The 12,553-nt window shown below is 37.6% G+C and overlaps 1 long non-coding RNA gene across 1 annotated transcript in view; it reads left to right on the top strand.

The window, feature by feature from the left end:
* LOC120510970 overlaps positions 1-11,178 on the top strand; it is a 45,079-nt gene extending 33,901 nt beyond the window's left edge. The window contains exons 2-3 of the long non-coding RNA XR_005629644.1: positions 10,321-10,371; positions 11,078-11,178. This is a non-coding gene — a long non-coding RNA (uncharacterized LOC120510970). The remainder of the gene's footprint in view (positions 1-10,320; positions 10,372-11,077) is intronic.
* The last annotated feature ends 1,375 nt before the right edge of the window (positions 11,179-12,553 follow it).

Raw genomic sequence — 12,553 nt, 5'->3', positions numbered from 1 at the left:
CAAACCACCATCTGTGGTAGGCTGTGATCTCATGGCAGGCTTTTCATTCTATTTTAAAATCTTGCAGAAGAGAGCATCTAGGGAAATCTAAAAGTTTTTCATTTTCTAAATCATCCAGATGAAAAGGGAAACCTAAATGAAAATAAAGCCATCACCTAAATGAAAATTAAGACATTTTGAATATATAAGACCTTAGTAAGCTCCGTCCATATTGTAATGATGAAGGCTGAAAGCTGCTGGAAGCATGAATAATCATTGTTAAATATATCTCAGTTCTCAAACTGACTCTTATTTGGGATATGCAGTCAATTTTGAGCAAATAAAACTTGGACTTAACCTCTAATGTAGTCTGTGAAGATCTAGTAATTCAGAAAAGCTAGCATGCCCATATGCTTTTATTGGTGCAAGCATATATAGAGCCATAAGCAATGTGTTTATATATATTAAAAATCAAGAAAGGAATTGCTAGAGTTCAAGGAAAAACATGACAGGACAAGAAGCCTTTTCTCCTGCCTGGCACGTTCCTCTATTGCAAATAATCAGCTGATGATATGTGCAACAAAGAAAGAATCACTGCATGAAAAACTGCAGCCTCCCCCAGTTATTGCTTTCCTCACAGTTCCTGCCAGAACAAGGGAATAGAAAGCTTTCAATTTGATGTTGATGTTATTTCCTTGAATGGTTTTGTTAAAGTGCTGAACGTACAGCTTGTTTGCTAGCAACCTTTGGATTTACGAGTTGCCAGTCCTGGAGACGTTACTGTTTGTCATGCATTTTCCTCCTGATTTCCCTTCTTTATCCTCCTGCCTTCAAACCTTTTTAAAGTCTTTGCACTGCTGATACTCACTCTGATGCTAACTGGTAGTAATAGAGGGCTGTGCAGCACTGTAGCTTCCCTGGATAATGCTGACCGCAGACTTAGCAGCATGTGCCAGCTCAGCACATCTTGATAACTCATAATCCCTACCATAGGTTTTTATAGTTTGTCTGGTCTACTGTAAATCTCTAACTCACTGTCATCGACAGAGCTCTTGACCTGATTCATAGGCACCAGGAATTAAGCTCCTGTCACACTCTGTTAGAAGATGACACTATTTATGCTGTGATATTATACAAACAGAAATAGATGCTCTTGAATATATTGAAATGATTCAATATATTGAACAGCATCAAAGGTCATTTTATTATTTTGAATCTTGTTAATTAAGCAAAGAAACTAAAAAGAAGGAGGAAAATAAAGAATCTAAAAAAAGAACAAAAAGCAAACCCGTGTGCTAGCCAGCACACTGAAGTACAGGCAGGTTATCTGATCTTTTCTACTGACACATCTGAAATTTGGGATAATCTTGTGTTTAATAAGAAAAATATGTACATTAATAAAAAGAAATAGTTCTGTGGAGTTTTTCCCCTCTCTGTATCACTGTGAATATATGAGTTTTCAGTCCTATGGCAGTTTACATTGGTTCTCAGCTATAGAAAGATTCTGTCCCTCTAAGGAAAAAGGACCTCAAAAGTGTTAAAAGAAAGAAATTCAATCAAATCACTTCTGACATTTTGATGCAGAAGAAATTACATAGGTTGTGCTGTAAAAAGGAGCCCAGTCCCATTCTGTCTAGTTCCTCATTAAATATCAATTTGTCTAATAATGAGAACCCTGGACATGGTACCAAAATATCAGAATTTTATCCTAGGTTAGATCCCGGCTTTTCATGTGACTTTTGTACTAAGGCTTCAGTTCCTTGTGCTTTTGATTTTTACTGCATAATTTCTAAATTTGGCACATTCTTAGTCTAAGGTCCCAGCAGACTGCTCAGTGCAGCCAGCTAGTGGAATCTCTGACTGCAGGTGGAGGAGTAGGATGCTGTAATAAAGTCAACTTGATCTTTGGTGGCTCTAAATAAGACACAATGATAAAATTGCTTTGAAAAAATATTTTTAAATGCATCACTTAACTTTTATTTGGTCATTTAAAGCATTTTTCCTTTGCTACCTGAACAAATGTAGCTGTTTTTAATGGAGAAAGTAAAGTGGTTTAGACTGTTATACATGATCTAGTAAGAAATTATCTTCATGTAAATTTTTTTATATTTTTACTTATCAGATTTGCCAGCATGGACTAATTTGATAATTAGTAGAATCCTTGATTTCATAAGGCTAACTAAATATTTCTTGGTATACAAACATGATTCAATGAAAGAAGCCTTGTTTGAGTGAGTAGAAGTTTCTTTTTGAAAATTATACTTGTTCCTATTTTGCACTTTTTCGTAAATGGTGAGGAAACTCTTCTTCCAGCTGATTTTTCCTGAAAAAAGTCTGACTGACCCACTTAACACAAGAACATGTAAGTGCTCAGAAATTTATTATTATTATTTCAGACATTTCCCAGTCCCCCTAACTTGATCAGTTTCATGATCAGATTTCCAAATTGTGAAATTGCAAAGTAATCAGAGAGGAACAGAATAATATTGTATTTGTAAGAGAGGAGGCTACACAAAGACCTTGTTACACCATCTCTGCTGCAGGTAACTCTTGACTATATCAGTAGCTGTCATCTGAAGGCTGGTTTGTGAAGTTAGTTATTCTGCTTCATGTGCAGAGGAGCTGGCAGAGAAGGGAGCAAATACCTCATGATACATGCATCCTCCTTCAGGCAAGGTCAGTGCCATTAGTAAGGACTGAACGGGCCCATGCCAGCTCCTTGGGGTGCTTCTTCCCTTTTGTTGGTGATAGAAGGGCACTGGCACACAGAATAGTGAGCACTGTGTCTTCCCCTGTCTATTGTGTTGTCAGTCTGGGATTTCAGTTCTTACAGATGATGATTCAGCTTCTTTCAATCATATTAACTTCACTTCAAGTTTGTTTTGCCCCTTGAATTGTAGAGGTACATATTGTCATTAAAATTACTTCATTGAAAATTTAGCCCCATTTGACCTCATAGCCATATTTTTCCTCTAGTGGTGTCAAGAAAGGTAGTGTTTTAATTTGTCATAGATATGGCCTGATAATATCTACAAAATCGAAACACTTAAGAGCATAATTCAGTATTCCAATTCAGTGACTTCTCTGTGGTGTGATACCTATGATCCCCATAGCATTTCTGTCTATAAGTGTAAGGCACATTGGTACCCACTGATGGTGCTTATGAGACACAGAAGGAAAGACAGCCACTTCTCTGGTATGCATTTCTTCTAGCCTTGGGATCCAGCAAACCTCTGTGTGAACTCTCTAGAGCTCTGACTGCACTGATCAGAAAAGAGAAGAGCCAGCAGTTCCCCATTCCCAAGCCATGCTGACTTTGCTATAGGTTGGCTATTCCAGGGCAGTCAGGGATAAGATAGCTGCTGCAAATCTACCCTTGCCTGGATCCTGGAATAGCCATAGGTATTGTTTCATGCTAGTAAAATCCCTCAGGTGGGGTGCCTCCAGCACTGACAAATGCAGGATTTCTAGCATACCTTCACAGGTGGATAAACTGAGATTTCAGTTTCTCTTGAAATCTACTGATAAGGACTCTGTCTCAGCTTGGGTCTTTCGAGTCCCTTGAAGGAATAACCAACCCATTGGGACAGAGGGGAACAAACATCTAGAAGGTTTGTAACCTGTTGTACCCACAGTCCTAAACCATTTTAGCCATAGCACATACAACTGTTAGATTGATAGCTGCTGATTTCTTCAATAGAAAAGTCCTATGGACTGCTTGTTAGCTCGATGCATGTCAGCTGGCTATGTGCTAAAACTCTGTCACTACTTTAGCAACATCATTGCATGTCTTATCTTTATTGTAGAAACAAATTAATGAAAATTAGATAGACTAAGACAGGATAATCAGATCTAGTTCTCTTCTGTACTAGAGAAGGTATCCAACAATGATATTTTCCAAATTCCAGTGTGTTTTCTCCTGCTTTATAATTTGATATTTCAGTGCACTGTCACTTGAAATTAATTGCAACTAATTAAAAGTGATCCAGTTAGGACAATTGGACAATAGTGCCCTGGAGATTGCTTCATTCCCAGAGGTTTTAGGGACTTTCTGCTGTACTAGTTCAAGTCTTCAGAAGGGTGCTATACATCATAATGTCATTTTACATTGTTATTTCTCTGAAAGCAACAATTTAAAAGAGTCTCCAGTGAACCTTGAGCAGCTTTGCACTAAAAAGAAAAATGTTACTGTTCGAGATCTGTAAAATATAAAATATAGATTCAAAGAAATCACTTGACATGAATAGTAGTATTAAATTTGTGCCATTATTTGCATGTAATATATAATGTTGTAGTAAAAGGCTAACAAAGCATTTAGGCTGCTCCAGGCCTCATTGATTTTTCTGCACCTTTGTTCAAACTAGGTCAAAACCAATGCTGGTCTTATTTTGTCCCACATATTTTTCTCATGTTTGAGGCTTCTGTCCTAAAGTGATATAACACAGTTTAAACCCACAATATATTGTGGCCTAGAACACCTATTTAAAGAAAAGCAATACTCTTGTTATGGTTTAGATTTGCTTAACCAAGCAGCTGGCTAATGTGACCTAAACTGCGGAATATACAGAGGCCCCATTTTTTAGTAACTTGGGTGAACAGAGGGCTTAATGGAATAAGGCTTGCTTTCATGTTAGGGTGAAGGCCAGCCATTTAAAGAATTATGAAAATGAACTTTATAACCAGTGCAAACGTGTTAACACAGTTAAACAGCTCATTTGATATTCTGCCTCACCACTATAAACAGGAACATAGAGCCTACTAAAATTAGATTTTGTCCCAAGTCCCAAAGCAACAAATCTTCCTGCCTGTGTGATGCATACATAGAAAACTTTATTCTGTGAAGAAATAGAGATGCAAAATTGGAATCAGAATGGTTCTAAAAGAAGAAAAACATAAGCTAGGAGCTATTTTTAGACAATGATGGGGCTTTCAAACAAACCATATATTGTCGTGACATTTCACATAATTTCTCCACTGTGAAACTAGTTCTATCATAGAAACCAGCCCATTTGTTATAGTGTGTGATCCTTCCTCCCACTACAGCACATCTGGAACATCATCTCTTCTCAACATATTTTGTTTTTCTTAATTCATCTGATTTCTGAACAGGACCATCAGTCAGTCTTTGAATAGGTTTGATTCAACACTGTGTTATTTCATTTCTACACAGTTATAATAGCACAAAAATCAATGAGTTGTACTGACATACGAATGGAGTAATGTATTGGCAGATCAGACCTATTGAATCTATTTTGCTCACAAGACCATTAAAATTGGTTTTCAAAAAAAACTTCAGCAGTGAGATAAGCAGTAGTTTAGTTTAGTCCATAAAATCCATCCTGTGTTTTAATACTTGTGCTCATCTTAATGGAAAAATGAGTGGATTCTGCACTTTCTTGTCAAAAAACTTTTGAGAAAAGTTATGTTAAAAAATGTGTGTATTTCTTTGTACAACTGTAATCTCTATCTCTTCTACAGACTGGGAACTGATGACCTATATTAACAGATAAACTCCAGAACAGAAAAAACAGAGACAAAATGCTGTTTTCACTACATTCAGCTGAGTTTTATGTCAAACTTTGTTGGAATTAGGAATTTATCCTAGCAATCTCCTTTCTTTTTTTTTTATTCCAACTCAGCCACACTAAACAGCACACAGAAGTACGTGCTTCCTTGTAAGCACGGCATTATTATCTTCTTCATTATGTTAACACAAACCTCTCAGCATTTCTCTGGTACTATCCCAATATCCTCTTGCTAAATGCACAGTAAGGTTAAGCAGACTTGCAGTGTGTTCTGTGCATGCTGAAATTCGGGCTTTGTCAAGCATCAAGGGAGAGGGTTCCAGAGAGAGTCAGTAGGAATGTTTTGTCCATCAAGATGTTTGAATTAGAAAATAAAAGCTCTCCAGGCAGTTGTAAGTTATAACCACTACCCAAAAAAACCTGTAGTCTCAGAGATAACTGAATCCAAGACAATGCACTTTGGTGGGAAGATAACTCATGTCACTGCTGCTGCAGTTGGTTTTTAAAAAGTAATTTTTCTCTATTCAAGGCAGGGAAGAAAATCACTAAAACACAAGAATGACTGGGTGAAACTTAAAGAAGGCTCACATGCATTAGCCTTTATTTTGTTGGTAGACAGATAATTTTTTCTCAGAGTGCTGGTAACTGATCACAGAGTTAAAGGGATAATGAGGACTCTCTGCTTCTCTCTCCCCCTGTCCTCGTTGTCCACTCCTCCCCTCCCCCTTTCTTTCTTCCCCCACCCCTCTCTCTCTCTGTAAGTTTTGAACCTGATTCAGGCTGTGGTCTGACATTCACTGCAAAAAATTGCTTTACTAGCTTAAGACAAAACTCCTGCTGGCTTAACCTCTTCCTTTGCCAAAGGTTATTGGCCCAGAGCACTGCCAAGTTAAGTGGATTACTTCAAGAAATCTTCTATGGTAGGTTGAACTGCCTTGGCAGACTTTGCAATGAAGTGGGTGAGGATCCCTCATCTGCCCCACTCTGCTTGCTTTGCAGGATGCTGTGGAGAGCAGCACAAAAGTATCAGTCCAGTCATCTCTGCTGTGAATCTTTGAATGCATCTTCAGCAGATGCATTCAAGGAAAATGTAACAATTTCTAAGTGTAGTTTGTGCTAGATCTTCCTTACTGAGGTCTCTTTGTGACACCGTTTTTCTGTACCCATCCTGAAAGAACTGGTCAGGAATTCCTTTGTTTTAACCCACTTTGTCTGGCTTTTTCTGATGGAAGAGGCAGTGGGGTGAAAAACTGGCAGATTAAATCTCTCAGATCCATCTCCCATTTACTGAACTTAAGGGGTGTTTAGTTGACTAAAGGCAGTATGGCTTGATCTGTATTAAAGAATTGTCTTACAGTATTTCAGAATTGCTGAGATAGTTACTAAAATAATTTTACAAAATTACATATACTATATATTCCAGTGTAAAGACAGACACACAGGGAGAGTGGATAATTAGCACATATGAGACATTTCTGTAACTTTTATTAATAAAAAATAATAGCAAATTGGTATAACAAAGTCCTGTTCTTTCCACTTCTCAGTGTAAACTTTCTGGGTTTGTATTCTGGCAAACCAGTAAACAGAAATCTGGTTTTTGCAAACATTTTAAGGGCTCTATTCCATGGCCTACAACACCTGGTGTATCTCAGCTCTTGGCATAATTTAAACAAACAGGCCATGTAACACATCTCTCTCTCAGTCAAATAAAGCAGACTTGGTGTGCTGCCAATTCTGCTCTCATTTATTTGCTAACCCTGGCTTTTATTTATTCCCTGAATCATCAAACACGTTGCAGAGAGTGACAGGAGCAGACAATATTACATCTAATAGCTATATAATAATGTAAATAAAATCTGGTAAATCAGGTACATTATTTGCCTTGTTTTAACTGCCCCACTTAATTTTGTGGACTTGAACCAAAAGTATAGTATGAAAAAGCTTTTTGCACTGAGCAAAGCTAGAAAGAATATATCCATTGGATACTGATGCCTGTTATTTAGATTAAGTGAAAAATACCTTTAATAAAAAAATACACCTGGATGTAATAGAAAATTTCCTGCAAAATATGCTCATTATTGTCTATGGCAAAATCTCTTCTTTTGTGACTTGAGGATCAGCCCAGTACTGCCTAGCTGTGGGATACAGTCCTGTAAACAGTAACGGATGTGTGGATCTGTGAAGTGCTGGAATGCTTTCCAGTGTTGAGTAAGAGTTACTGAGATGATTTCTGCAACCAGAGGGAGAGAACAATCAAGGGGGAAAGCAGGGATGAAAGCAATGTTTTGAAGTTAAAAAGTGTGAGGGAGATCACTCTCAGTTACCACAGAAGCGAAGGATTCATGGTCGACAGACCCTTGTGTGGATTAGATCTGAAGAACAAGTGTGTAGGTGACAAAGCCTTGTGTTTGTTTGAGCTTCTGTTTTAATGAGATTTGTCTAGCAAAGGTCTAGCTCAACTTCACATCAGATTGATTTCCTCTATAGAGTTGATTTAAACCACCACCAGGTGAAGGATGGGAGCTGGAAGGTCAGTTACATGTTACTTTTAAAGATAACTATTGAAAAGAGGAGTTAAAATGTTTGCATCTGTAGTATGCTGTTGAAATACACTTCTGAAAACTGATTCCAAGAAAGGTCTTCAAGAGCAGCATGCTTATAATGAATGGAAATTGATGGCCTGAAGACTTGTGTGTACAGTTTCTGACTATAAAGTTCACCAAACACTCACTTTCTTCTGTTTATTAGTTGGCCATTCCTACTAGGTTAACATGAAAAGAGAAGACTCTACAGTACTTTGGGTTGTGCCTTGACCACGTAATTGGAAAAGTAAATGGTTTCCCTATGATCAGAGTTGGAATCTGTGCCAAAATGTCCGAGCTTCATTCAAAAACTGCTTTTCATGAGTCATTTTGTGGCAATACTTGTTAAGAAATGGCAAAATACCAGGAGTAAAATTATCAGCACACCTCAGGCTGCTAATAATAACAAAATAAGCTTTCCCTACAGTGAAACTGGCTGCTCTCTAGAGTCTTCACACTTACATGAGCTTCCTATGCAAGATTCTTTTTATCTTTAAAAAAATGTATTTTAAGATCCCAGTGTATCTGCTGCCCTAAAACGTAAAGAAGTGCTTAACTTTCCAGTTTGTTAAGGAGTCCCAATGTCCTTTAGCATGTGTCTCTTAGAGAAAGAATATCTGCAATATTTTGCATTTGAAGAATGAATGGCAAGGCATGGTTACAGAGGCTGGAATTCAAGAATCATTGGCCTCACTACTAAAAGCCATGAATCACTGGCTTGACTGTTCCAGGTCCAGCTCTGGACACCCCTCTGTCTCCTAAACCCATCATAATATATTAATTTGTACTGCAGCTACTCATGCATTGTGCAATGCATTCTTTATTAATCTGTTCTACTCATGCATTGTGCTCAAAAGACAGAGATTTTTTTCAGAAGTCTGTGAGTCCTGTCAGATTTCAATCTAGTACATGCTAGAGAAAACAAGTATTTCTCATCTTCAGTGTAACAGTTTGTTCTCCAGAATTTTAGTGGTCATACTGAAGAGAGAGTATACCCCTTTATTTCTGAGGATTTCATTCCTTCCTCTATTATGTGGGCTGGGCACAGAACATGGCCCTAAGTATTCTTCATGTGATTTATTCTACATTGACAACCACTTAAGTGGAGGCAAAGTTAGACCCAAAAGGCACAAAGTGATGAAAGCTGGAACTGAAAAATAGCATGACAGTCAAAATTGCTGAGTTTCACACAGCCCCTGCTCTAACAGTGTTAGAAAACTCTTGGTCAAAAAGAATCCCTAAGAGCCCTCTGGAAACCCAATCCCATGACTCATATGATCTCCTTGAAGGCTTTTTTCTTTCCCTCTACAAAATGACATTGAATAAAGCCTGGTGACTATGCTACTTGCTGCAATTTGACAGCTTTTAGTCAAAATGTTTTCTATTTACAACAGAACTTCTTTAACCGAAGTTGAACACGCTGGCATCTGCAAGGCAGACTGAGCTGGTTTTGGTTGGGTTGCAGGCTAGATCTTTCCACAGAGGTGGAATTCCTCCATGGCAGGGGATGGGAAGGGATACAGAGGAGATGCCCTACCTCAGGAACTTTGTGATGAATTAACACTAGTGACTCAGGCATTGTTTTCCAAGGACTCCCAAGAGCTGAGATGGCAGTTAATGAATCAACACTTTTGTGTTTGCCTAGCTCACTAGATTGCTTGAAAGACTAACAAGCCAAAGCCACTGCATTACCTGCTGCAGGTGAAGCCAGGAGGAAGTAATTCTGGTCACTATTTATATTGTGGCTGTTCATAAGTAAACGGGAACAGAGGACTACACTTTCCTTCTCAGCAGGCACTCTGTGTTGATTCACAAAGGCCAGATGCTATCTGATCTTCCCACTGGGATTCAGTTAAGAATGCAGACCTTGAACACTCAAGTTCCCTCTGAGTATTACATAAAACTGAAAATTAACTGGGCTGCTGAAGGAGCATGCATCACACATATAAATAATTATTTTTTATATTATAAAGATGTTGTTTTGATGATTGCTTTTTGGAATGTGCATATAAGTTCAAAAGTGTTTTTAAGATAGATATGGCTAATCCATTGAAGCCAATCAGTCTTTTCAAGTTTGTAAGACCCTTTTAAAATCCAAACACAAACAGTACAAAAAAGTGTTGCCAGAGTTTTCCAACTCCACTGTCAACAGCTAAGAAATGGATCAACATGCTTTCATAATCCTGTGTGTGTATGAAGATGCAATAATAAACTGGTTTTTTCCTCTGGTATAGGAAATGGCATTCAGAAGAGAGTTAAAGAAGGAGGAGAACAAAGGAGCACAGGTAGGCCTTTTCCAAGTGATTTTTCTAAAACAAAAAAATTCAAATTAACTAACCTTACATCAAAAGTTGTATAAGAGTACAGAAATCTGAGTTTTGTTCTATCTTGTCTTTACTGAGCCTTAAAGTAACTGTAAGTATCCCTATGCTTGCATGATTTATCTCTGACAATGTTGTAGGAGGCAGAAGACTTTGAAAGGAGACTTTAAAATCCAGAGTCAAGAAAGTGAAAAACAAGCATATATTCCTATTACCTCTGTGTCTCTAAAATGAAACAAATGGATTAACAAGGTCTCCGTAATTATATCATTAGTTAATGGTATGTCAGCTACAGTCTGATAAAAAATACTTAAGATCATGTGGTATTTTAAACTCACTATGTGAGTATTACTGCTAAATACCTTCTACAAAATTTTCAAGGAAGGTTTTTTCATATATTTACTAAACTGGAAGAACCAAATACTAAGAATAAAATTAATACCTTTTTTTCTCTTAACTATCTGCTAGTCCAATGGGACTATCCTTAACCTTTCAATGGTGATCCAAGTCCCTACTCCTGAAATGCACCTAAGTGAGCTGTTAGAGGCACCCTTGCTGTCTTTGCCCGCTGTATGGTTTTGTTCCTTCTTTTCTTGCAGATTGAAGTGAGACAATCCATCCCTTTTCTATTCAGCACATAATTATTTTTGCTTGTGATATCTCTTCCTAGGACTTGGTGTACACAGGAAAATTTTGGTCTCACAGCTCTGTTGAGACTATATTGTCTTCTAGAATCATAACTGTGCTGGCAAAATTTCTACTTCATATGCGCTTATACCACCAGGAAATCCTGTTGCCAGTTTTTCTTGTACTGCTTGAGAAACAGGTTTGTTTCTTTTGTTTACCTAAACCATACGCCTTAAAATACAGATTGCTTTCATCTTGGCTTTACTAGTAAACCTTTGAAGAGCAGGCACATCTGGGAGGTACCAGGACACAGTTCTGGAGGAGTACTAGCTCAATGACACCTTCCCCTCACTACGGTATGCAATAGCACAAAAATCCTGTAAGAAAGATGGGGGTTTTTGTTCCTCCTCATCAGTGATTCTTTTAGTCCTCTAACCACAATCACTGATAGGCACCACAGATATCTGCAACTTGTCAAAGATTAAGTAATTAGGTAGAGGTTCAAGAATGGAAGCAGTGAGAGTAAAAGGGATAGTGAGAGAAAAGGGAAGGTCTTCACAAGCTCAACATTAAAAACACACCATAGATGGAAAAAACTGCTTCTTAAGGATTCTTGGTAAGTAATGTGACAATCTAAGTCATAAAATCTTTAAAAGCTGTTTAAAGGTCAGTGGATTCCAGTAAATTTGACATTAGTGCTTTGAGGTTTTGAAATTAATGCACTATTGAAATATTTTATTACCCCTTTTTTTCTAGTCAATAGATAAGGTAGAATTTTGTGGTCTACTTCAAGCTGCCATTATGTCAATCAAAAATATCAAAAATACATCTGGTGAATAAATTATTTTGGCATGTAAATGAAATGCTTTTATGGTTAGTTTAGTGTTTTCCTAAAACCCCAGCACAGTCCAGGAAGCATTCTGCCTTCTCTCTTAACCAGACTTACTGATTGCTACACATCAGCCACAGGCAGTCTCTGATATTGTTTTTGCTTTGCTCTAATAACTTTACTAAGATGCATCTTAACCCACATTGGCCTAAAAAAAATGCAGGGGGCAGTGGTTGCTTTTAAAATTATTACCACCAACCATTTCCCTGGTGAAAGATAAACATGTATTAAATAATGTGACATTAATAATTGCATAAAAGGGATGTTAAAAAAATAGTTTCAGGAAAGAGAATAGACCATTAATGAATTTCTACATTAGTGAAGTAGTTTGGGCAATAGTTGAGATGTTTGTACTAAGTTGATAAATGCTGTGCAAGTAAATCACTTGCATATATCTTCTTTTCTAGCCATAGTTCAGAGTCCTTTAGATCTCCAAAGGTTGTAGATAATTTTTGCACCCACTCAGTCAATGACTGGCAATGCGGCACAGAGCCGCAGTCATTCATTCTGTCAGTCAGCAGCCCTTGATAATGTGCCTGTCAATATAATTCAGTGCCTGTTCAAGGAAAGTGACACTTTGAATAGTGGACACTTTTCAAAAGCATTCATACAGGGTCAGTTCCATGATAA

The sequence above is a fragment of the Passer montanus genome, unplaced genomic scaffold, assembly GCF_014805655.1.
Source record: "Passer montanus isolate IOZ18808 unplaced genomic scaffold, ASM1480565v1 scaffold61, whole genome shotgun sequence".
In the NCBI taxonomy this organism is placed as follows: domain Eukaryota; kingdom Metazoa; phylum Chordata; class Aves; order Passeriformes; family Passeridae; genus Passer; species Passer montanus.
The sequence above is the reverse complement of the archived record's forward strand: the minus strand, read 5'-3'. Positions and strand labels throughout refer to the sequence as shown.